The following is a 22,737-nucleotide window of genomic DNA, read 5'->3' as shown; positions in this document are numbered from 1 at the left end:
ATCTGACACGGCTCTGGAGGTGTTCCGGAGCTCTCTGACACGGCTCTGGAGGTGTTCCGGAGCTCTCTGACACGGCTCTGGAGGTGTTACGGAGCTCTCTGACACGGCTCTGGAGGTGTTACGGAGCCCTCTGACACGGCTCTGGAGGTGTTCCGGAGCTCTCTGACACGGCTCTGTAGGTGTTCCGGAGCTCTCTGACACGGCTCTGGGGGTGTTCCGGAGCCCTCTGACACGGCTCTGGAGGTGTTCCGGAGCCCTCTGACACGGCTCTGGAGGTGTTCCGGAGCTCTCTGACACGGCTCTGAAGGTGTTACGGAGCTCTGTGACACGGCTCTGGAGGTGTTTCGGAGCCCTCTGACACGGCTCTGGAGGTGTTCCGGAGCTCTCTGACACGGCTCTGGAGGTGTTCCGGAGCTCTCTGACACGGCTCTGAAGGTGTTACGGAGCTCTGTGACACGGCTCTGGAGGTGTTCCGGTGTTCTCTGACACGGCTCTGGATGTGTTACGGAGCCCTCTGACACGGCTCTGGAGGTGTTTCGGAGCCCTCTGACACGGCTCTGGAGGTGTTCCGGAGCTCTCTGACACGGCTCTGGAGGTGTTCCGGAGCTCTCTGACACGGCTCTGAAGGTGTTACGGAGCTCTGTGACACGGCTCTGGAGGTGTTACGGAGCTCTCTGACACGGCTCTGGAGGTGTTCCGGTGTTCTCTGACACGGCTCTGAAGGTGTTACGGAGCTCTGTGACACGGCTCTGGAGGTGTTCCGGTGTTCTCTGACACGGCTCTGGATGTGTTACGGAGCCCTCTGACACGGCTCTGGAGGTGTTTCGGAGCCCTCTGACACGGCTCTGGAGGTGTTCCGGAGCTCTGTGACACGGCTCTGGAGGTGTTACGGAGCTCTCCGACACGGCTCTGGAGGTGTTCCGGTGTTCTCTGACACGGCTCTGGATGTGTTACGGAGCCCTCTGACACGGCTCTGGAGGTGTTTCGGAGCCCTCTGACACGGCTCTGGAGGTGTTCCGGAGCTCTCTGACACGGCTCTGGAGGTGTTCCGGAGCTATCTGACACGGCTCTGGAGGTGTTCCGGAGCTATCTGACACGGCTCTGGAGGTGTTCCGGAGCTCTCTGACACGGCTCTGGAGGTGTTCCGGAGCTCTCTGACACGGCTCTGGAGGTGTTACGGAGCTCTCTGACACGGCTCTGGAGGTGTTACGGAGCCCTCTGACACGGCTCTGGAGGTGTTCCGGAGCTCTCTGACACGGCTCTGTAGGTGTTCCAGAGCTCTCTGACACGGCTCTGGGGGTGTTCCGGAGCCCTCTGACACGGCTCTGGAGGTGTTCCGGAGCCCTCTGACACGGCTCTGGAGGTGTTCCGGAGCTCTCTGACACGGCTCTGAAGGTGTTACGGAGCCCTCTGACACGGCTCTGGAGGTGTTTCGGAGCCCTCTGACACGGCTCTGGAGGTGTTCCGGAGCTCTCTGACACGGCTCTGGAGGTGTTCCGGAGCTCTCTGACACGGCTCTGAAGGTGTTACGGAGCTCTGTGACACGGCTCTGGAGGTGTTCCGGTGTTCTCTGACACGGCTCTGGATGTGTTACGGAGCCCTCTGACACGGCTCTGGAGGTGTTTCGGAGCCCTCTGACACGGCTCTGGAGGTGTTCCGGAGCTCTCTGACACGGCTCTGGAGGTGTTCCGGAGCTCTCTGACACGGCTCTGAAGGTGTTACGGAGCTCTGTGACACGGCTCTGGAGGTGTTACGGAGCTCTCTGACACGGCTCTGGAGGTGTTCCGGTGTTCTCTGACACGGCTCTGAAGGTGTTACGGAGCTCTGTGACACGGCTCTGGAGGTGTTCCGGTGTTCTCTGACACGGCTCTGGATGTGTTACGGAGCCCTCTGACACGGCTCTGGAGGTGTTTCGGAGCCCTCTGACACGGCTCTGGAGGTGTTCCGGAGCTCTGTGACACGGCTCTGGAGGTGTTACGGAGCTCTCCGACACGGCTCTGGATGTGTTACGGAGCCCTCTGACACGGCTCTGGAGGTGTTTCGGAGCCCTCTGACACGGCTCTGGAGGTGTTCCGGAGCTCTCTGACACGGCTCTGGAGGTGTTACGGAGCCCTCTGACACGGCTCTGGAGGTGTTACGGAGCTCTGTGACACGGCTCTGGAGGTGTCGCGGAGCTCTCTGACACGGCTCTGGAGGTGCTTCTGAGCCCTCTGACACGGCTCTGGAGGTGTTCCGGAGCTCTCTGACACGGCTCTGGGGGTGTTCCGGAGCCCTCTGACACGGCTCTGGAGGTGTTCCGGAGCTCTCTGACACGGCTCTGGAGGTGTTACGGAGCCCTCTGACACGGCTCTGGAGGTGTTACGGAGCTCTGTGACACGGCTCTGGAGGTGTCCCGGAGCTCTCTGACACGGCTCTGGAGGTGTTCCGGAGCCCTCTGACACGGCTCCGGAGGTGTCCCGGAGCTCTCTGACACGGCTCTGGAGGTGTTCCGGAGCCCTCTGACACGGCTCTGGAGGTGTTACGGAGCCCTCTGACACGGCTCTGGAGGTGTTCCGGAGCCCTCTGACACGGCTCCGGAGGTGTTCCGGAGCTCTGTGACACGGCTCTGGAGGTGTTTCGGAGCCCTCTGACACGGCTCTGGAGGTGTTCCGGAGCCCTCTGACACGGCTCTGGAGGTGTTCCGGAGCTCTCTGACACGGCTCTGGAGGTGTTCCGGAGCCCTCTGACACGGCTCTGGAGGTGTTCCGGAGCCCTCTGACACGGCTCTGGAGGTGTTCCGGAGCTCTCTGACACGGCTCTGGAGGTGTTCCGGAGCTCTCTGACACGGCTCTGGAGGTGTTCCGGAGCCCTCTGACACGGCTCTGGAGGTGTTCCGGAGCCCTCTGTCACGGCTCTGGAGGTGTTCCGGAGCTCTCTGACACGGCTCTGGAGGTGTTCCGGAGCTCTCTGACACGGCTCTGGAGGTGTTCCGGAGCTATCTGACACTGAGGTGTTCCGGAGCTCTGTGACACGGCTCTGGAGGTGTTCCGGAGCCCTCTGACACGGCTCTGGAGGTGTTCCGGAGCTCTCTGACACGGCTCTGGGGGTGTTCCGGAGCTCTCTGACACGGCTCTGGAGGTGTTCCGGAGCTATCTGACACTGAGGTGTTCCGGAGCCCTCTGACACGGCTCTGGAGGTGTTCCGGAGCTCTCTGACACGGCTCTGGAGGTGTTACGGAGCCCTCTGACACGGCTCTGGAGGTGTTCCGGAGCCCTCTGACACGGCTCTGGAGGTGTTCCGGAGCCCTCTGACACGGCTCTGGCGGTGTTCCGCGCTCCGGTGGTGTCCGGCGGCCTCTGGTCGCTAGGGTCGCGCCGACGGCTGGCCGGGAGCCGAGCCGGGCGGCAGCCGGTGCCGTCTGGGTGCTGCTGCTGCACGGCCCGCTATCCGGAGAGAGACGGTCTCGGCAGCGGCCCGGCCCGGGACACGCCGTTGGGGACAGACGACAGAGCGCGGCCGGCAGCGTCGTCCAGCCGCCGCGGCTCACTCCAGTGGCGGCCGCTGCGGCTGCCGGCGCTGTACCTACCAGGTCACCGCCGGCGGCAGCGGTAGCCAGCACCCGGGGGCGCCGGACAGGGGCAGTCGCACGCTGCTACCGAGGGGCTACTCTCTAGTTATAAACACAACATCAGGGTGAAGGAACGCATCTGACAGAGCGACGTGACACATCAGCATTGCAGTTACGATTAAGACCTGTTTCAAAAGGTAGGCGTCATCCTGCCAATAAGATAGGCATTCAAGTGTTATATACAGGGTGATCCAAAAAAATTGGAACCCCTAACTTAAAATGTCCGTAAGTCCGAAAGTTTTCACAGTATTGACAAATTGCAAACACCGTTAGAAAGAGCGTTCAATTCTCTATAAAACCAAGCTGATTGAACTTACCTATTATTACAAATATGGCCCTAGTTATATGCCTATAAAATTTGTGTCACGAAACTCACTGAAACGGTTTCGAACATTATGCGCAAATCAGTGATTTGCGGTTTGCTGTTCTGACCATGTCGCATGTTGGAGGTTCATGAATAAAAATAGCTCATTCACGTGCTATTGTAAGGAATTTAAATTTCAACAGGAGCAAAAAAAAAATCATTCGGTGCTCCGTGCCACACGGCCCACTCAGTGGTCGAGTTTCTGGAACAGGCTTGCCCGGCCTTCATCGAGCCAGATGCCTGGCCACCGAAGAGTCCTGACCTCAACCCTTTGGACTTCTTCGTGTGGAGCAAACTGGAGCGAATTATGTATAGAGGTCAGAGGATCAGCACCATAGAGGAGCTGAAGGAAAGGCTGACGGCCTGCTGGGTCAGCTGTCCCAGAGACTGCTGGCCTGCGCCGTCGGAACCGTCCCGAAGCGACTGCAAGCCTGCGTGACGGCTAACGGAGCTCGGTTTGAGCACATGCTGTGATGAACAGCGGAAGCTAGGACGCGTGTATTTGTTCTATTGTGTGCTTCTGTGTAAACTTTTATGTAATAAAATTGAAATTGGATGTGGTGTTATTCGCAAAAAAAAAAACAACAGATGGAGTGCTAACGGACTTCAGTGCATTGTTAACAATTGGCGATTTCGTTTCACTCAGTTTTCTGACGCTCATTCCAAAAGCTAATAGTGTGTCAATGCTTTACAACATACATAAACTAATTTGACCGTGATTTCATAGAGGATTTATTGGTCTTTCTAATGGTGTTTGCAATTTGTCAATAAAGTGAATACTTTCGGACTTACAGACATTTTAAGTTAGGGGTTCCAAATTTTTTGGATCACCCTGTATAACCAGTTACGTACTAGTGATAGGTAAACGGATGGTGGCGTCCAGACGCCACCGGGACTCGGGAGATACTGTCGGAGAGCCCGGTGTGACGCTCGTGCGTCCTCTGGTCAGCAGCAGAGCCGGCCTCCAGAGCACACTTCACCACGTCGTGATTGGAAGCGGAAACAGCGGTACAGGTGACGTCACGTGTCAGGTTCCTGCAACACACTCAAATCTGGTGAATACTACAGTGCAATACTTACGTGTGGCTCTGTGTGGCTATTAGCATGACCCGCAATCCGCCACGTGGAGGCTGCCACATCGGACTGCGTCTCTATTATCGCCCGAGACCCCTCAGGTAGTGCAGAGCCCACACACCATTTCCTGAGGGAAGACACGGCAGCCATCTGGCCCCGAGCATCCCATCTCGGTGTGCGCTGCTCGTAGACGGACTGCCACTGGGTGACAGACGGCTATCCACCAGACGGCCGACGGCAGCCGTTTGTCCAGAACTCGACTCTCCGGACGGCCGGACCAGGTGACCGTGGGGGCTGAAAGGATACCCAGGAGTCAGCTGACCGGCTGTATAACCACTGAGCGGCGGTCCCTGGGCTCTGTTCACCGTTATGGAGAGAGCTGGCCTCACGGGGATCTGGCGACGCTAACAGCGGAAGGAAAACGCGTCATCACCGGGGCTGGTAATGCAATAATTATGGGGCTGGTGTCATTTGTGAATGCTGCTAACTACACATCGCCTCGTATCAAGTATATTCACAAACGTTGGAACATAAACAGGTATGCATCATGCAAAAATCGTCCACCCAACTAACCTGTCTCGGGAGGCCTCTGATGCTGTGACGGGCGAGTGTGCGGCAGCTGAAATGCCGGACTGCCGGATTGGCTCCGGCGGTCGACGGCTCAGCTGCGCCAGAGCCGCACACCCGCCTCCGTCAACCTGCCAGTGCAGTAAATGGACAGGTGATTATTCCAGCTGATTTATGAATGGTGTTTTTAGATTCATGTACACGAAATTATTTAGAATAAAGGAAAGGCGGACTCCATAAAGCACAAAACTGAAGCGGGACACGGAAACAGGACAAGATAACCGGACAATTGGTAAAATCAATAAGCAGATTCCGCTGGTGAACTCACGCCCGCTGGTGGTGGGCTTGGTCCTGAGGCCGGCGGTGCTGGTGGTGGTGCTGTCAATACTGACAGGGAACCTGAAAGACGATAGATGTATTATCAGCACCTTGACAATTGATTTGTGCTTAATGGTAGTTTATTCACGTGCAAAAAAAGTCGCATACGTCAGATCATTGTAGTTCGTCACTTTTTACAAACGTCTTTTATGAATCAATTTTCTACAGCACGTCTACTTGATATTCTCCTCAATATTCTAAATACGACTGGATACTCGATATGCAGAAGAATAAAGCACATGTCAAACGTCATGCTAAAAGTCATTCAATGAAATTATTGCCTCAAAATGGAGTAAAACTCCACTTGTGCTACACAACATTCTTCAATCGTTCTCCAATTTCACATTGGACTCTTACCACCCGAAGAGCGAAGTGGTGTCTTTGACCTTCTCAAAAGCACCTGAAATGAGATAGCGAAAACAAATGTTTTCATTAGAGATATATAAACTGTTGGATATGATTAACCCTCGCATGTGTAGGGGGGGATGGGTCGGATGGACCCCTCCCCATGGTTTTTCGCGAATAACTCACGTAAAAAGCGGCCGATCGCGACGAAACTTTAAGTACCCTCGCATTGATCAATTTTACACCGACCCTGAAAATTTCATGACCCTGACCCAAATGACCTTTGACCTGTGACCTCTTTTCCGAGACCATGTTTGGCCGGAATCGCGATTCCGCGTATGTCGGCTCGCATTAGCCGCGCGTTTGCAAGCTTTTCGTGGTTTCAAACGTTCAAACATGTGATTTGATGTTACTCCCATGCATTAGGGTGGGTGTCAAGGTCACCTGAAGGTCAGGTCAGGTCATTGACCTTTGGTGACCTCGGGTGACCTCGGTTCACTTTTTCGAGTTTTACATGTTTCTAGGCTAGTTTTTGGAGCTGAATTCGAATTGAGCAACCATTTAAACATTTACAAAGCAGTTTTGGTGCCTTCGTAACATGTTACGAAGCTGTCAGAGGCGGTTGACACTTACTACGAATACCCGTCACGACGCCTACTGGTTGACCTGACCTGACCTGACCCGACCTGGTCTAAATGCTTAGAGACATCATCTGTGATGAAAACTAACACGATATTCGTGATCAGCACCCCGAAAACCCCTTAGCAGCCACACTTTACGACCTTCTAATAGGTCCCGATTTTCCCGACTTTGGGTCATTGACCTTACCTAGAAGGTCAACCAATGACCTAGGACCTTAAAATTGGGTATCATCGGCTTTCTCTCGTCACGGGCAACACGCTCGTTCTTTCCGCGAAGCTCTAGCTCGATCAGGGGCCAAACGGCAAGGGGGGGGGGGGTCCAACCGACCCCCCCCCCCCTACACATTAGAAGCTGGCAAACGCCGCACACATGCGAGGGTTTGCGCATAGTTTAGTTTGCGGCGTTTGCCAGCCGACACGTTAGTTTTGATCACAGATGATGTCTTGAAGCATTTAGACCAGGTCGTGTCAGGTCAGGTCAGGTCAACCAGTAGGCGTCGTGACGGGTATTCGTAGAACGTGTCAACCGCCTCTGACAGCTTCGTATAATTCGCATTAGCGCGGCTAATGCGAGCCGACATACGCAGAATCGCAATTCCGGCCAGACATGGTCTCGGAAAAGAGGTCACAGGTCAAAGGTCATTTAGGTCAGGGTCATGAAAGTTTTAGGGTAGGTGTAAAATAGATCAATGTGAGGGTACTGAAAGTTTCGTCGCGATCGGCCGCTTTTTACGCGAGTTATTCGCGAAAAACCATGGGGGGGTCCATCCGACCCCCCCCCCTACACATGCGAGGGTTAATACAAATACGCAATACATAGTGCAAAGGACTACACAAAAATACCAAAATACATATTTAAAATGGAAATATACGGGACACGGGGAGGGGACACAGGACATCGACCAATGAAAATATGTGTACATCAATAAGCAGATTCCGCGGGTGTACTCACGCCCGCTGGTGGTGGGCTTGGTCCTGAGGCCGGCGGTGCTTGTGGTGGTGCTACCAATGCTGAGTCTGGAGCTGAAAGACCAGAGATGAATATCCAGCACCTAGCTATTGACCGTTGATTGTCAGTTACGATTTAGTTCCGAGCCAAAAATCGCATATCGATGTAATTCGTTATCTGTCACAAAATCTACAAAGTTTTGAGTAATCTACAAAGTACAGGACGTCTACGAGATATCCTATCCTTGAGATCCTATCATTGAATCAATATTGGAAATGCAGAAGAGTAAAGCTTATGCCAACCCCTCAATAGGATCTCATTTAATTTTGAACTAAAACCGTCAAACTGCGCCACAAACGACTGAACAGAGCGTCACATTGGTCTCTGACCACCAGAGCGGTGTGTTGTATTTCACCGTCCCAGCTGCGCCGCCGCCGCTCACCCGTATCAGCCGGTCGGAAACGGGAAGCTGAAATTGAGTGCCGCCATCAAAAATATATAGAGACAATACAAAGGGCTAACCGGTAAATGATGAAAAAAATATTCACATCCTATGAGGTGCAACTACAAAGGTTGAATCACAAATATGCATCACACAAGAAGCGTCCCCCAGACTAACCTGTCTCGGGAGGCCTCTGATCCTGTGACGGGCGAGTGTGCGGCAGCTGAAATGCCGGACTGCCGGATTGGCTCCGGCGGTCGACGGCTCAGCTGCGCCAGAGCCGCACACCCGACTCCGTCAACCTGCCGGTGTAGTAAATGGACAAAATATTATTCAAGCTAATTTATGTATGATGTTCCTAGTTTCATGACTAGTCACAATTATTTAGAATGAACGTAAGGTGGACTTGATAAGGAACAAAACTTGAAAGGGACACGGGAAACAGGACACGGAAGCGAAACAAGGGAACTGGACACGAAAAGGGGACACGGAAACGGCACACGGAAACCGGACACGGAAACAGACATACAAACAGGTCACGGGAACGGAGCACGGGGACGGGACACGATAACCGGACAATTTGTAAAATCAATAAGCAGATTCCGCTGGTGAACTCACGCCCGCTGGTGGTGAGCTTGGTCCTGAGGCCGGCGGTGCTGGTGGCGGTGCTGCCAATGCTGACAGGGAACCTAAAAGACGATAGATGTATTACCAGCACCTAGACAATTGACTTGTGTTTAGTGGCAGCTTATTTCTTTGCAAAAAAAAATCGCATAGGTACGGCAGAGCATTGTAGTTCGTCACTTTTTACAATTACAAACGTATTTTATGAATCAATTTTCTACAGCACGTCTACTTGATATCCTCCTCGATATTCTATATACGACTCGATACTCGATATGCAGAAGAATAAAGCATGTGTCAAACGTCATGCTAAAAGTTATTCAATGAAATTATTGCCTCCAAATGAAGTAAAACTCCACTTGTGCTATCACAACACTCTCACAACACTCTTAAATCATTCTCCAATTTCACATTGGACTCTTACCACCCGAGGAGCGATGTGGCGACTGTCACCTTCTCAGCTGCACCTGAAATGAGATAGCTAAAATAAATGTTTTCATTAGATATCTTTAAATTTAATGGTATGGTAACGGTAAATTTAATGGTTTAATGGTTTTGAGAAATGGCATGATCAACAGCTTGCTTGTTATCAAGTAGGTGTAGTTATAAAATTAATTCCAGAGCATCGATTCCTCTCCCCCAAAAACGTCCCCCAAACTAACCTGTCTGGGGAGGCCTCTGATCCTGTGACGGGCGAGTGTGCGGCAGCTGAAATGCCGGACTGCCGGATTGGCTCCGGCGGTCGACGGCTCAGCTGCGCCAGAGCCGCACACCCGCCTCCGTCAACCTGCCGGTACAGATAAATGGACAGGTGATTATTCCAGATGATTTATGAATGACGTCATCTGCATCTTTCCAGTTTTACCTTTATTAGCATCATATGCTACAGTATTACTTTTAATATTACTGTAATGCTGACTACTGCATTGACATAGAGTAGTCTATGTTAGCATATTTAACCCGCGCACCGACAGGGGGGGGGGCGGATATCCGCCCCCCCCCCCTTGAGGTTTTTCGCGAATAGCGAGAAAACCGCGGCGCGTAGCGGCGCGAAATTTGGTATGACTATTCCCTCATCAATTTTACATATGGTGTGCAAGTTTGAACCTCCTACCTTTCAAGGTCAGGTCACCAGGTCACTTTGAATGACCCAACCTCAAGTCACTTTTTTGCAACTTTGTCACCGTGCCAGAGCTACAGTAAATGTCGGAGGCCTTTGAAAGTCGCAGGATGTTATTAGGTCATTAGTAGCTACAATTTGTATATCTCAGAATTTTGATATCGGTGACCTAAGGTCAGGTCAATTTCGCGACCTCCCCATTATAAGTCAATGGGGGAAAAATCAACTCCCTGTTTTTACCACTAAAACGGGTCGGAATGGCCCCATATACCATACATGACTTCATATACGATCAACCTTCACTACCTTGAGGTCTGTTTTGCTGTTGGGCAGCTGTGAGGTCATGTGACGTCATCAAAGGTCACCAAAGGTTTTTGGCCAATAACTCCGTACAGGAACAAGATACAGACGCGTGGATGGTCTCATTGTGTTCAGCTCGTCAAGACGCATCGAATGATATACATGATGACCTCGAGGTCACGTGACCTGAGGTCAACCTTTGACCTTGACCTTTCGAGGTCAACATATATATCATTCGATGCGGATTGACGAGAGGATCACGATGATGCCCTTAGTTTGTTCCTATCTTGACTAATTCGAAAGTTATTCGAGAAAAACTCTCCATATCTAGCGCCGCCATTTTGACTTTTCGACCCCTGTGACGTCATCTTTGACCTGACCTGAAAATGACCTTAGTAAAAATTGTAGATCTTGACCGTGCGTATCCGATGCCGTTTACCGTTTGTCGCTATCCTGCTTCGTTCTCGAGATCTCAGGGGGGGGGCGGTCATCCGCCCCCCCCGTCGGTGCGAAGTTGGGGCAGACCCCCGTCGGTGCGCGGGTTAACAAAAAAGGACTTTATAAATAAAAGTACACGGGGACGGGACACGGGGACGGAACACAGGTCATTGACCCAGGAAAATATGTGTACATCAATAAGCAGATTCCGCTGGTGAACTCACGCCCGCTGGTGGTGGGCTTGGTCCTGAGGCCGGCGGTGCTTGTGGTGGTGCTGCCAAAGCTGGCAGGGGATCTGAAACACAATAGATAAATATTTAGCACTTGCACCATTTGTAGGTATACATCGTAACTCGAAGTTTTTTTTTTGACGACATGACAACTGGCCCAGGTATATCGCTTGCAAGACTCCTCACAATATTTATGAGATGAAGGTAGAAATAAACTAATACTAAGCATACACAAAGCTGTTTGAGATTACTATCAAATCATTTATCAATGTATTGATAACACATACACAATTCATGCGTGTCTGTCCACTCTCAATACAATACTAAAACACTCACGGAGGCTGGTGGTGGTGATTCCGGAGCCGGTCGTGCTGGTGCTGGTGCTGGTGATGGCTGATGGTGATGGTGGACCTAAAATAGATGGTAATTCTCATCAATATTTGATCATATTTTCATTTACTTTGCTTAGGTTCTGTAGAAAACTTAACCCGGCACCGCCTGGGCTATTTCCGTACCCACGACAGCCGGGGGGGGGGGGGCGTCGGATCCGACCCCCCCTGTTATCTCGAGAACCAATGGTCGCATCGAGCCCCGCGAGGCGGCGTTCGAAAGGTCTCTACGAGACCTTCCCAAAGCACTCTTAAGATTTTAAGATTGAGGTCAACTTTCGGGTCAAAATCAGGTCAAAGGTCAAATTCTGGGGTTTTGCATGATTAGGCTTACGGACAGTGGAATCGACAGCTGCTGCTCGAAACTCACCAAAAATTACCTCAAAGACCTAGTGAAGGTACCATGTGCGTATAGGGGTCATACTAAGTACGGGTCAAGGTCAGGTCAGGTCACGAAAGGTCACGGTTTTCACTTTCTGCTACATGGGCGTGCGACACATGTTTTATGGCTTATTTTTCACGCCGAATCCGATGGTAATGGTTGTATGTGACCACAAGTCACTGTGCTGGTGATAAGTGTGCATTGAAAGCATAAAAAATCGTTTATACTATATATAACTAAACGAGGGCTAAGAAAAAGGTCAGTTTTTCAACTTTTTATTTTTGACATAAAAATGCACTTTTTCTAGACAAGCTTTGTCCCAGGAATCTAGTGGTGCCATTTGTTTTCACATGCGATGTTCAGAAGTGCCTCTAATTCACCAAAAAAGGGTTATGACGTCACCATGCCCTATGCATGTTGGAGCTATTTTTTACAATTTGGGGGTCAAAAATCAAGATAGAAAGTTGAAATTTTGGACATCTAATGTTCTAATTGAGCTCTATAACATATATTCCGGTTTTTTGGAAATTCTCAAAATTTTGGATTTTATTAGCTGTTTTCCAAAAAATATAGTTTTTTTGAATTTTTAGGGGTGAAAAACGCATTTTATGGAAAATCCGAGCTAGCCATGTTAAAGAACTCGTTGAGCTGCATCTATTCATCACCTTAATTTGCAATTTGCTTAGAACCCTGATTAAACCCTGATTTTTGGCGTTTTTTTAACATTTACCACTTTTTGACTAAAAACGCCATGTAGTTACGTCACTAAAATCGATATATCTCAAAAAATTTTGTAAATGTTTTCTTACAAATTGCACAGGAGACGTCAACTTGATGGGGGAGAAGGTATGCAAAGTTTCAAGTTGATAGCTCAAGCGGTTCATGAGTTATTCAAGAAAAACGGAGGGGGGGGGGGGGGTCGGATCCGACCCCTGCCCCAGGCGGTCGCGGGTTATCAGTCTGGAGATAAATGACCTCAGTTTTGACGTAACAGCCAAACATTTATGAGGATGTGTTTGTTTCGTCGTAACGAGCCTCAGCCTGCTATAAAAAACAAACACGCAAACAAACAAACAAACAAACAAACAAACAAACAAACAAACACGCAATCGATATTTTAATGTTAGTTGAAACATACAAATGGAAACAAAACAAAGGTCTGTACCGGCCCGTATCGGTGACCGACTGTGGTGAGCTGACCGGGATCGCCTGCGGCGCCTGGGGGCGCCGGCCGGGCGGACGGAGGGTCAGTGTGTGTGCTGTGGACTGGTGGAGTGCGGTGCGCCAATACACAACACATGGCAAAGTATTTCTTTTTTTTTGGAAAAGGGGAGTATTTCTGGAGCCGCACCTACCTGCTGGTGGTGGACTTGGTGCTGAGGCCGGTGGTGCTGGTGGTGCTGGTGGTGGATGGTCTGAAAGGAAAGAAATACAAATTGACCGCAAATAGATGCAACTGTTCAGAAATTCAATTGGTTCACCTCTGAACCAGTCTAATGGTCAGAAAAAATTCATGACGGAGTTCGTTATCAATATTTGCGTGAGGATAGTACTGCAGTTCTTCCATTGCATTGATTAGGAATCAGAAATTACTGACAAAATATCATGCGCAGCATAGGAAAAAAGTTTTTCGTTTTCAGTTTCAATCAAAGATCAGCCACTCACGGAGGCTGGTGGAGGACTTGATCCCGGAGCCGGTGGTGCTGGTGGTGGTGCTGGTGATGGTGGCGGGCCTGAAATAATACCAACGTTTCAACTATTAGGTAACTACGTAAGGACCAATTAGCAACGAATATAATACAGATACAATAAAACGACTAATCACACAACAGATAGTACTGAAATTGGTTTGACGTTACATACGTAGGCCTAGGTACCTATATCGTACCAATTTCTTCTTATATTGTAATAAAAATACTGTAAGAAAAAAAAACAACAAAAAATGATAATTGTGGTTATTTGACGCAAAAACACAACCATTCATAACAAAATGAAAAGTCAGAACTGATCGTCTTATAGTTGAAAAGAAAATAATCTAAGATAAAACTTGTATTCTGTCAACATTCATTACAATTACCAAATATTTTATTTCCTATAGACGAGTACAGCGGGCGACAGCGTGCCCGCCGATATCCCGTCTGTACTCACGGAGGCTGGTGGCGGGCTTGGTGCTGAGGCCGGTGGTGCTGGTGGTGGTGCTGGGTAGATGGTCTGGAAAAGAATCAGCACATGTTGAGTTGCTCTTCATTGTAAGAAAATATTGCTTCACTTCTTTTCTTAACCCTCGCCCTGGCAGGGCATTTTTCATAACACGGCCTGGCGGGGGGGGGGGTCGATGCGACCCCCCCCTCGCGATTGGCTCCTATGGCACCTAGAAACACCAAATTTGGTAGGTAGGTGGGCCCCCTGGAGTTCTCGCCCCTGTGCAAATTTGGTTGCTCTAGGTCAACATTTAGGGGGGTTTTGGGGGGTATAAATGTAAAAATTTCGCTAAAAACAGGTCAAAAGTTTTTCGCTTATAACTTTTGATCTAATTAAGATAGAGCGAAAAGAAAAGCACCAGTGAACTCAGCACGTCAAGGCGCGTCGAATGATATACTTTTTAGCATGCTTAAGTGTACCTAAAGTTTTTCTTAAATTTTAAGTAAACTTAAATTAATAAATTAAGTTCAACCTAACCAAATTGCATCATATCGCATATCATTCGATTTGGCTGATCACCAGAAACACAATGATACCATTTTTTAAGCTCTAGCGTCATTATGTGCCAAGTTATTGGCAAAAACGTCATTTGACCTCATTTGACCTCATTTGACCTGACCCATGGATAAGTACACCAAACAAAGAAGCACCAAGTGACCTGCTGTTAAGTACCGTGGTTGCAAAGCACAAAAGTGATAGAACGAAGCGGATATCTCCAGTATTTTCCGAATTTAGTATTTTCCCATAGGCTTAACGTTACGACGTAGTGACCTCTAACTGACCTCAGGTCAGTGACCTCAAAAAAGCCGGACTATATGTTATACAACTCGGTGAACTTGGCACATCCTGGAAGTTTGAAGGAAATCAGTCGAAAACTGTGAGTTGGACAGGTGCAAAAAGAAAATTGAAATTTGACCGTGACCTTGTACCGGTTTTTCTGACCTGGTGACCTGACCCAAGGTCACCCGGACCTGAAATTTTCAGGTCATATGTAAAAAGGTTGCCCCATAGGCTGTGCCAAATTTGGCGGCGCTGCGCGCCGCCGTTTTTACGCTATCTTCGAAAAACCTTAGGGGGGGTCGCATCGACCCCCCCCCCTGCCAGGGCGAGGGTTAACAGGTTTTACGATCATTAGTATTCCTGATGGAATATTTGTAACAATACAATGTATAGCCTATCGTAATAGAATTGGTGATGGAAAACAAACTAAAAATGTGCCTCGAAAGTCGAACTTACGACCAAAATCAAATACCTCCAATTTTAAAGTCAATTTGTGATAAGACACTTACGGACGCTGGTGACGGGCTTGGTGCTGAGGCCGGTGGTGCTGGTGGTGGTGCTGGTTAATGATCTATAAGCGAAAAAATACAAATTGACCGTAAACCGATGAAACTGTTGTAAAATACAGTGAATTCACCTCTCAACCAGTCCAACGGTCAGCAAAATCCTGACGGAATCCGTTGTCAGCGTTTTATTATTATATTTTATTATTAAAGCGTTTTATTTTATTATACATATTATTCTTCCTATTGATCTGATTAATAAGAAGAAATTACCGAAAAAAAATCTATGTAACATAGCGAGAAGAATAAGTTTTACGTTTTCAGGTTTCAATAAAAAATCAGACACTCACGGAGGCTGGTGGCGGGCTTGATCCCGGAGCCGATGGTGCTGGTGGAGGTGCTGATGCTGGTGATGGTGATGCTGGGGACGGTGGTGATGGCGGACCTGAAAAAAATACAAGCGATTTATTTATTGTATTTGACATGATCACCTTATCATACAGACAGAGCGGTAGCAATGTCTACGGCAAAATGAACAAAATAGCTGTGACACTTATATGCAATACAAACAGTTTTGACACAATATAACAAAACCGTTAAATTTGTAACTGAAAACACAGGTTCATGCTGTTTTTCACACAGATAGAGGACTATTAGAAACAGCAAAGAAGAGTCGCAATTTACAGTTAACCCTCGCCCGCACATGCCATTTTCCCATCCTAGAACGCACATGGGGGGGGGTGGTTGCCACCCCCCCCGCGCCATTTCGTTCCTGTTGGAGATAGAGCTTAGCAGTAAAGACCAAAAAGATTCTTTGGGAAGAGACGAATCCAATGATACCCAGTTTTACCTTCTCAGGTCAGTCATTGACCTTCCAGGTCAGGTCAAACTAAAAAATGTTGCTGTTTTGGGTCACCGTTGGATATCAAGTGAGCTGCTTATCAAATACCGATGACGATGCTGTTTTCTGGTGCCAAGCCAGCTAGAACCTCTTTGTCACACTATCCGACCAGAATTTTGCTGCTGAGGTCATTTCAGGTCAAGTTAGGTCAAGGTCAATTATATGTGTATGTATGTCTGTGTGTGTCTGTGTGTATACTGATGTGTGCACCGATTGTTTTTGGGTCCATATCACATGAAATCATGATCTGAGAAGCTTTTACCAAAAATGCAGTCAAAAAACTTCACAAAAAGTAAATTCAGCTTGCCTAAAACGCAATTATCTTAGATGACCTAGGTTGACCTTGACCCTGACCTTGACCCCTGTACATCGTCGAACAGCATGTTCCATGATAGGTGGGAGGTAAGACTGGCAAAAAAGGCCGAAATCAGGGTGTCAAAAGCTCACAAGGCCCATGGCAAACGCAAGATGTTGAGAATTGGCCATTTGGGTCATGACATGACCTGAAAAACAAGGTCATATCTCCGAAACCAAAAATCACAGAAACTTGAAATTTTCAGTGGACATCAAGAAAGGATAGACGAGCAGCTATACGAAAAATCAGCCTTCTAGCTCTAAAAATGTTGAGTGCAGAGCAGAAAGACTGCCTGGGGGGGGGGGGGGGGTGGCAACCACCCCCCCCCCCATGTGCGGGCGAGGGTTAAGTATATCGAATCTTAAAAAGTGTATCCAAGACAATGACGGATCAAATTATTCCATTTGTTTCGTCTATGTATCAATTATCAACGTCAAGCGTTCCTTTGCTAGAAACTAGCCACGGGCGACAGTGTGCCAATGACATCGTGTCCGAGCTCTCAGAGGCTGGTGGTGGGCTACCCTATGTATGTACTGAGACCTGCGGCGCAGCAATCTTCAGGCGCTGTGTGCCAGAGCCATCTGTTGGCTAAATATCAAACTACTGAGTCGTGCGGTACAGCATGCTTCAGGCGCTGTATGCCAGAGCCATCTGTTGGCTAACACTGACTGAGTCAATCGGTACAGCATGCTTCAGGCGCTGTATTCCAGAGCCATCTGTTGGCTAACACTGAAACTACTGAGTCGTGCGGTACAGCATGCCTCAGGCGCTGTATGCCGGAGCCATAGACATAGACATAGACATAGACATAGACATATATTTTGACATTCCGAACAAAACAGACAAGAACAAATATATAAATTAGATCGGTGCAAAAGAATAAAATTCTTAAATTAAAGCACCTCTCTGAGAAACTGTAACGTAACGTGAACAATGAAAGAACAGAACAAACAAAAACATTAAAAGCAATCAAACCACCGCCGCGTCGCGCCACACCCGCCACTCGGTAGTTACGCTGACTGCCCCCAGTCGGCAAACCACGAACCATGCAGCCCGCCCTCCGCCGCTGAAAATGCTCGTGTTAGTAGAATCTTCTGGTTTTGGTAAGGAAATTTTGGAATAATTTGGCTACTTTAATACCCTCGTTTTTGTTTAGTCCATCACCATAGAGAAGTATGCTGAGCTTATTGGCGTTGCTAATACGGCTAAATTTTTCCGTTATTCGAGTGACTTGATTAAAGAGTTCCGAGCGTAGCACGTCAAATAAGGGACAATTTAGAACGAAATGTGCTACAGTCTCTCTTGGGCTTCCACACTCGCAGCTGGGAGATGATACTTTTTGAATTTTGAAAAGATTATCTCTCAGTGTTGTATTCAGTCTCAATCGGGTATGTAAGATATTGCCAGTCTTGGATCCGACGCTGTTAAATAGTGGGGCGACCTCTGCACCGAATCGAGAAGCTATGACTCTCCGAAAGGACGTGAAGGAAGGATTAGTTCTTATGGGTTCAGGTAGCGTGTTCCAGTCTTTGGTGGTCTTGGGTATAAAAGATTGTTTAAAAAGTGATGTTCTGCTGCTGAAAGTTGTCAGGTCCATTGCATTGCGAAGGTCGCGACCGATATTCTGGTGTCTCGTTTGTGGTAAAATGTCTCTTATGTATTGTGGAATGTTGTTGCCAGGGTGGATCAGCTTGTGGTAAAAAATAAGTCTGTGTTTAAAACGTCTCGTTTCTAATGAATCCCAGCCTAAGTCTGCTAACAGTTTCTTGTGAGATGTTTGAAACAATGCTCCAGTCGCCAACCGTGCTGCTCTCATTTGTAGTCGTTCTAGTCTGAGTCTATCGTTCACCGTTATCAGTCCGTCGTACACAACGTCACCATAGTCGAAAATCGGTAGTATGTATGTCGTGTATATTTGCGTGAGGATCTCGCGAGGCAGGTATTTAGCAATTGGGTACAGAGGGCTTAGTGCGATATTTACTTTTTTGACAATGTTGTTAATGTGGTCTTTGAATCGCAAATCGGTTGACAGTGTAAGACCAAGGTGTGAATGACTGTTCGAATGTGGTATGGGAATGTTGTTAAAAGACAGCATGGGTGGATGTAATGGTTTTGCATGAGAAAACGTTACTTGTGTGGTTTTCGCTGGACTAAAAGTGATGAGCCACTCTGTACCAAAATTAGAAATAATGTCAAGATCTTCTTGTAACGACTTGCATACTTCGCTAAAAGAATCATTTGTTGCTTGTCCCTGAGGTGAGATGGGTAGGTCGGGTTGCCTTGAGTATGAAGCATATAATGAGGTGTCGTCTGCGTAAAATAATGATTCGTTATGAGTCATGTCAGCGAGATCGTTTAAGTAGATAAGAGCAAGCAAAGGTCCCAAAACGCTGCCCTGTGGGCATCCAGCGTTGATAAATTGTGGTTTTGACATAGTCCCATCGACACATACTTGGATGCTTCTGTCAGTTAGGTAAGATTTCAGCCAGCTGTGAAGGTGTCCAGAAATTCCGAAAAAAGTGTTACATTTGTATAAAAGGCCTTCGTGCCAAATCTTGTCAAAATACTTACTTATGTCCAGAAAAATTGCAGTGAAATCTTTTCCCAAGTCAAGAGCTTTATATAAATTGTGGGCTAGGTAAAAGAGTTGCAGATGTGTATTATGGTTTGGTCTATAGCCGCTCTGTTTGTCGGTCAGAAGGTTGTTTTCTGAAATGTGACTATAAATACGGTTAAACACAATTTTCTCAAAAATTTTGGAGATGCAGGGTAAGAGGCTGATGGGACGGTAATTTGACGGATCTGATGCTGATCCCTTTCTTTTAAAAATAGCGTGGACCTTCGCTTCTTTCCAAACTGATGGAAATTTCCCCTGATTTATAGATAGGTTAAAAAGTTTTGTCAAGGGTGCTGCTATCAGGAGTGCTACTAACTTTAAAATCTTCGGCGGTAAGTTATCTGGACCGCATGCTTTATTTGTGTCAAGGGAGTTAAGAAGTTTGAGTACCTCTCGCTCAGTGATGATGATATTTTCTAAAAGCGGAATTGTTAGATTTCGCGGCGCAGTTTCAGGTATGTTTCTGTCTCCTACGTGAAGTCTTGACTGATTTGCGAAATGATCGTTGAGCATATTGGCTTTGTCATAGTCGTCTGTCGTTGTTTGTCCGTCTGGTCCGATGAGTGGAGGCAGAGAATGAGTTTTGAGTTTTCCTGTCATTCGTCGTAAGATGTTATGATATTTGCTTGGATTGGTCTTTGCGGATAAAAGCTGTTGAACTTGACTTATTCTGTATTGCTCTTTGAGATGTTTGTTTAGTTCTGTCGCTAAGTTTCTCTGACGTCTCCAACGAGTCCAACTGTCCTCTGTCTGTAGTCTGAGCGCTGTCTTAAAAAGTCTGTCCCGTCGTCTTGTCTCACGTTTTAGTTCATTGGTGTACCATGGTTTGTTGTTCGGTTTGACATGTATTGTTCTGGTCGGTATCGCATTGTCCGCTGCACGTAAGATGGCGTTTGTAAAGTCGACCGTTGCTTTGTCAATGTTTTGATTGATAATAGCGTCCCAGTCAGTTTGCATGAGTTCGGTTGTGAGTTTGTCTGCGTCTAGTCGGTCGTAATCTCGGATTGTCTTGGAGCGTGTCTTCGTTGTCGGCCTAGCAATATTAATAGTCACGTACACTGGGTAATGGTCAATTTGTGAAAAAGGTGATTCAACGCCTTTGTCCGTCACTAAATCCATATCTGACACGAATATCAGGTCTCTGAGATTGGCAGTATTAGGATTTGGCCTTGTTGGCTGGTCAATAAGCTGTATTAGATTTAGGGAGGATGTAATGTCATGGAGTTGCTTGTCAAATGATGTAATACCGCCGTGGTTTTGGTAGTTTGCATTTAAGAAATTATTGCCCGCATTAAAGTCTCCTGCTAAAATGATAAGCGTTGGGTTGAGGGACTGAGCAAGCGCTACACTTTCAGCGAGTGAATCTAAAAAGTCGTTTAATTTTTCATGTGGCGAGTTTGGAGGAATGTATGCACAACATGTTATGATAGTCTCGCTTTTTATTTTCACCATTGTCCAAATCCATTCAGTGTTTCCGAGTTCAAGTTCTGGTAGTCGTTTAGCGGCAAGTGACAAATTAAAGAAAACAGCAACGCCACCCCCGTGTCTGGAACGATTTTTTATGTAAGGCTCGTGGTAATTTTGTAGTTTGTACAAACTAGGATGGATTGTATCGTGTAACTTTGTTTCGGAAAGCCATCTGTTCAGTGTTAGCCATCTGTTGGCTAACACTGAAACTACTGAGTCGTGCGGTACAGCATGCTTCAGGCGCCTTATGCCAGAGCCAACTGCTGTCGAGATAAATAACTACTGAGTCGAGCGGTACAGCATGTATCAGGCGCTATATAATAGAGTCATCTGTTGGCTGAATTTCAAACTACTGAGTCGTGCGTACAGGAGAAGACAGTGTTCCCGCCGATATCCCGTCTGTACTCACGGAGTATGGTGGCGGGCTTGGTTCCGGAGCCGGTGGTGCTGGTGGTGGTGATGGTAGATGACCTGAAAAAGAAGTAGCACATGTTGAGTTCCACTTGTTATTCACTGTAAGAAAATTATTGCGCCACTTTTATTATTAACACATCATTCGCTCATTAGCACTGCATTCCTGATGTAATATTTTTAACAATAAAATATATAGCCTATCGATATAAATTTGGTGATGAAAAATAAAATATCAGTGTGTCTCGAAATTACGACTAAAATAAAAAATATAGCTTTTATGGTCACTTGTTTAACCTTCGCCCCAGTGGGGGGGGGGGGGCATATGTTACCACCCTGTCGCGTTTTTTGCGTGTGAATAAAAAACCGCGGCGCGTAGCGCCGCGCCGCTTGGGGTAGCTTTTGGTACATCAATTTTGGACAATGTGTGAAATTTTTTACCCCAGGTCATGTCAGGTCAGGTCACCAGGTCAAGTTAACTGACCAAGCCTAAAAAAAAGTTTGCAATCATGTCCAGCCTGCAGTGTTTGTCAGAAAAGTTTCAAACTTGGTGAATTGCATGCTGTTTTGGGGGCCTACAATTTGTATATCTCCGATTTTTTATATCCGTGACCTAAGGTCAGGTCAGTGGCGTGACCTTTCCATTACAAGTCAATGGGGAAAATGAAAATGCCTCTAGATCCGTGTGTACGCATAGGAACAGTCCAAATATTTCAGAATGACAACGATTTGGACCACCCGTGATGACCAAGGTGTCATTTTTGCTGATAGCCTCTATAAAGGTCATCTGAGGTCATTTGAGGCTACAAACAGTTTTTTGCCAATAACTCGAGATTGGAAAGAGATAGAACGCTGGGGAGGTCTCATTGTGTTTGTCTTGTTGAGACGCATCGACTGATATGCAACATGACCTTTTCCGGTCAGGTCATGACCTTGACCTGAGGTCAAATTTTCAAGTTGACCTTTCAAGTCAAATTATAGTTCATTCGACGCGTCTCGGCGAGAGGAACACGATTCTGGCAATAAAAATGTCGTAGCTTTTTGCAGTCGAATGTTATTTTCGAAAAAACGCTTTTCGTAAAAACAGCTATTTTTGGAGTTTTTGCCCTCTGGAGGCTAAACCGTTGACCTTAGGTCAATTTTGATAATAACCTTATCAAAAGAAGAGTTGAAAAGCTATCGATTGCTTTTCCGTGCGCTTTTCTTGCTACCATAGTTCCTTAGATACCGGCACGTTTTCTGAAAAATATAATGACTATTGGCAAATTTTGACCTTTGATGACCTCTGGTGACCCCAATATTGCTCTAAGATGAAAAATGACTGAAATTCTTTCAAACGTACGGATTGAGAGCTATCGACTGCTCTTTACCGCGTCTTTCTAGCCCTCTTAGTTTTTGAGTTAGAGGTGGGTGGTAACATATGCCCCCCCCCCCCCACTAGAGCGAAGTTGGCTGAGACCGCCACTGGGGCGCGGGATAAGATACTCACGGAGGCTGGTGGCGGGCTTGGTGCTGAGGCCGGTGGTGCTGGTGGTGGTGATGGTAGATGACCTGAAAGGGAGATAATACAAATTGACCACAAACCGATAGAACTCCTATAAAATACAGTGGATTCAGCTCTCAACCAGCCCTATACGGTCAGAAAAATCCT

The 22,737-nt window shown here is 47.7% G+C and overlaps 2 long non-coding RNA genes across 2 annotated transcripts; both read right to left on the bottom strand.

Moving 5' to 3' along the window:
* Positions 1 to 8,080: 8,080 nt before the first annotated feature.
* LOC122386023 lies at positions 8,081 to 11,112 on the bottom strand. The gene is made up of 3 exons (XR_006257315.1): positions 11,074 to 11,112; positions 9,654 to 9,778; positions 8,081 to 8,394 (listed from the first exon to the last, which is right to left on the bottom strand). It is a non-coding gene; the product is annotated as an uncharacterized LOC122386023 (long non-coding RNA).
* Positions 11,113 to 15,372: 4,260 nt separating this feature from the next.
* Positions 15,373 to 22,627, bottom strand: LOC122386025. The gene is made up of 4 exons (XR_006257316.1): positions 22,576 to 22,627; positions 21,085 to 21,146; positions 15,686 to 15,780; positions 15,373 to 15,403 (listed from the first exon to the last, which is right to left on the bottom strand). It is a non-coding gene; the product is annotated as an uncharacterized LOC122386025 (long non-coding RNA).
* Between the last annotated feature and the right edge of the window lie 110 nt (positions 22,628 to 22,737).

The sequence above is a fragment of the Amphibalanus amphitrite genome, unplaced genomic scaffold (assembly GCF_019059575.1).
Source record: "Amphibalanus amphitrite isolate SeventyFive unplaced genomic scaffold, NRLGWU_Aamphi_draft 000238F_arrow, whole genome shotgun sequence".
Classification (NCBI taxonomy): Eukaryota; Metazoa; Arthropoda; class Thecostraca; order Balanomorpha; family Balanidae; genus Amphibalanus; species Amphibalanus amphitrite.
The sequence above is the reverse complement of the archived record's forward strand: the minus strand, read 5'-3'. Positions and strand labels throughout refer to the sequence as shown.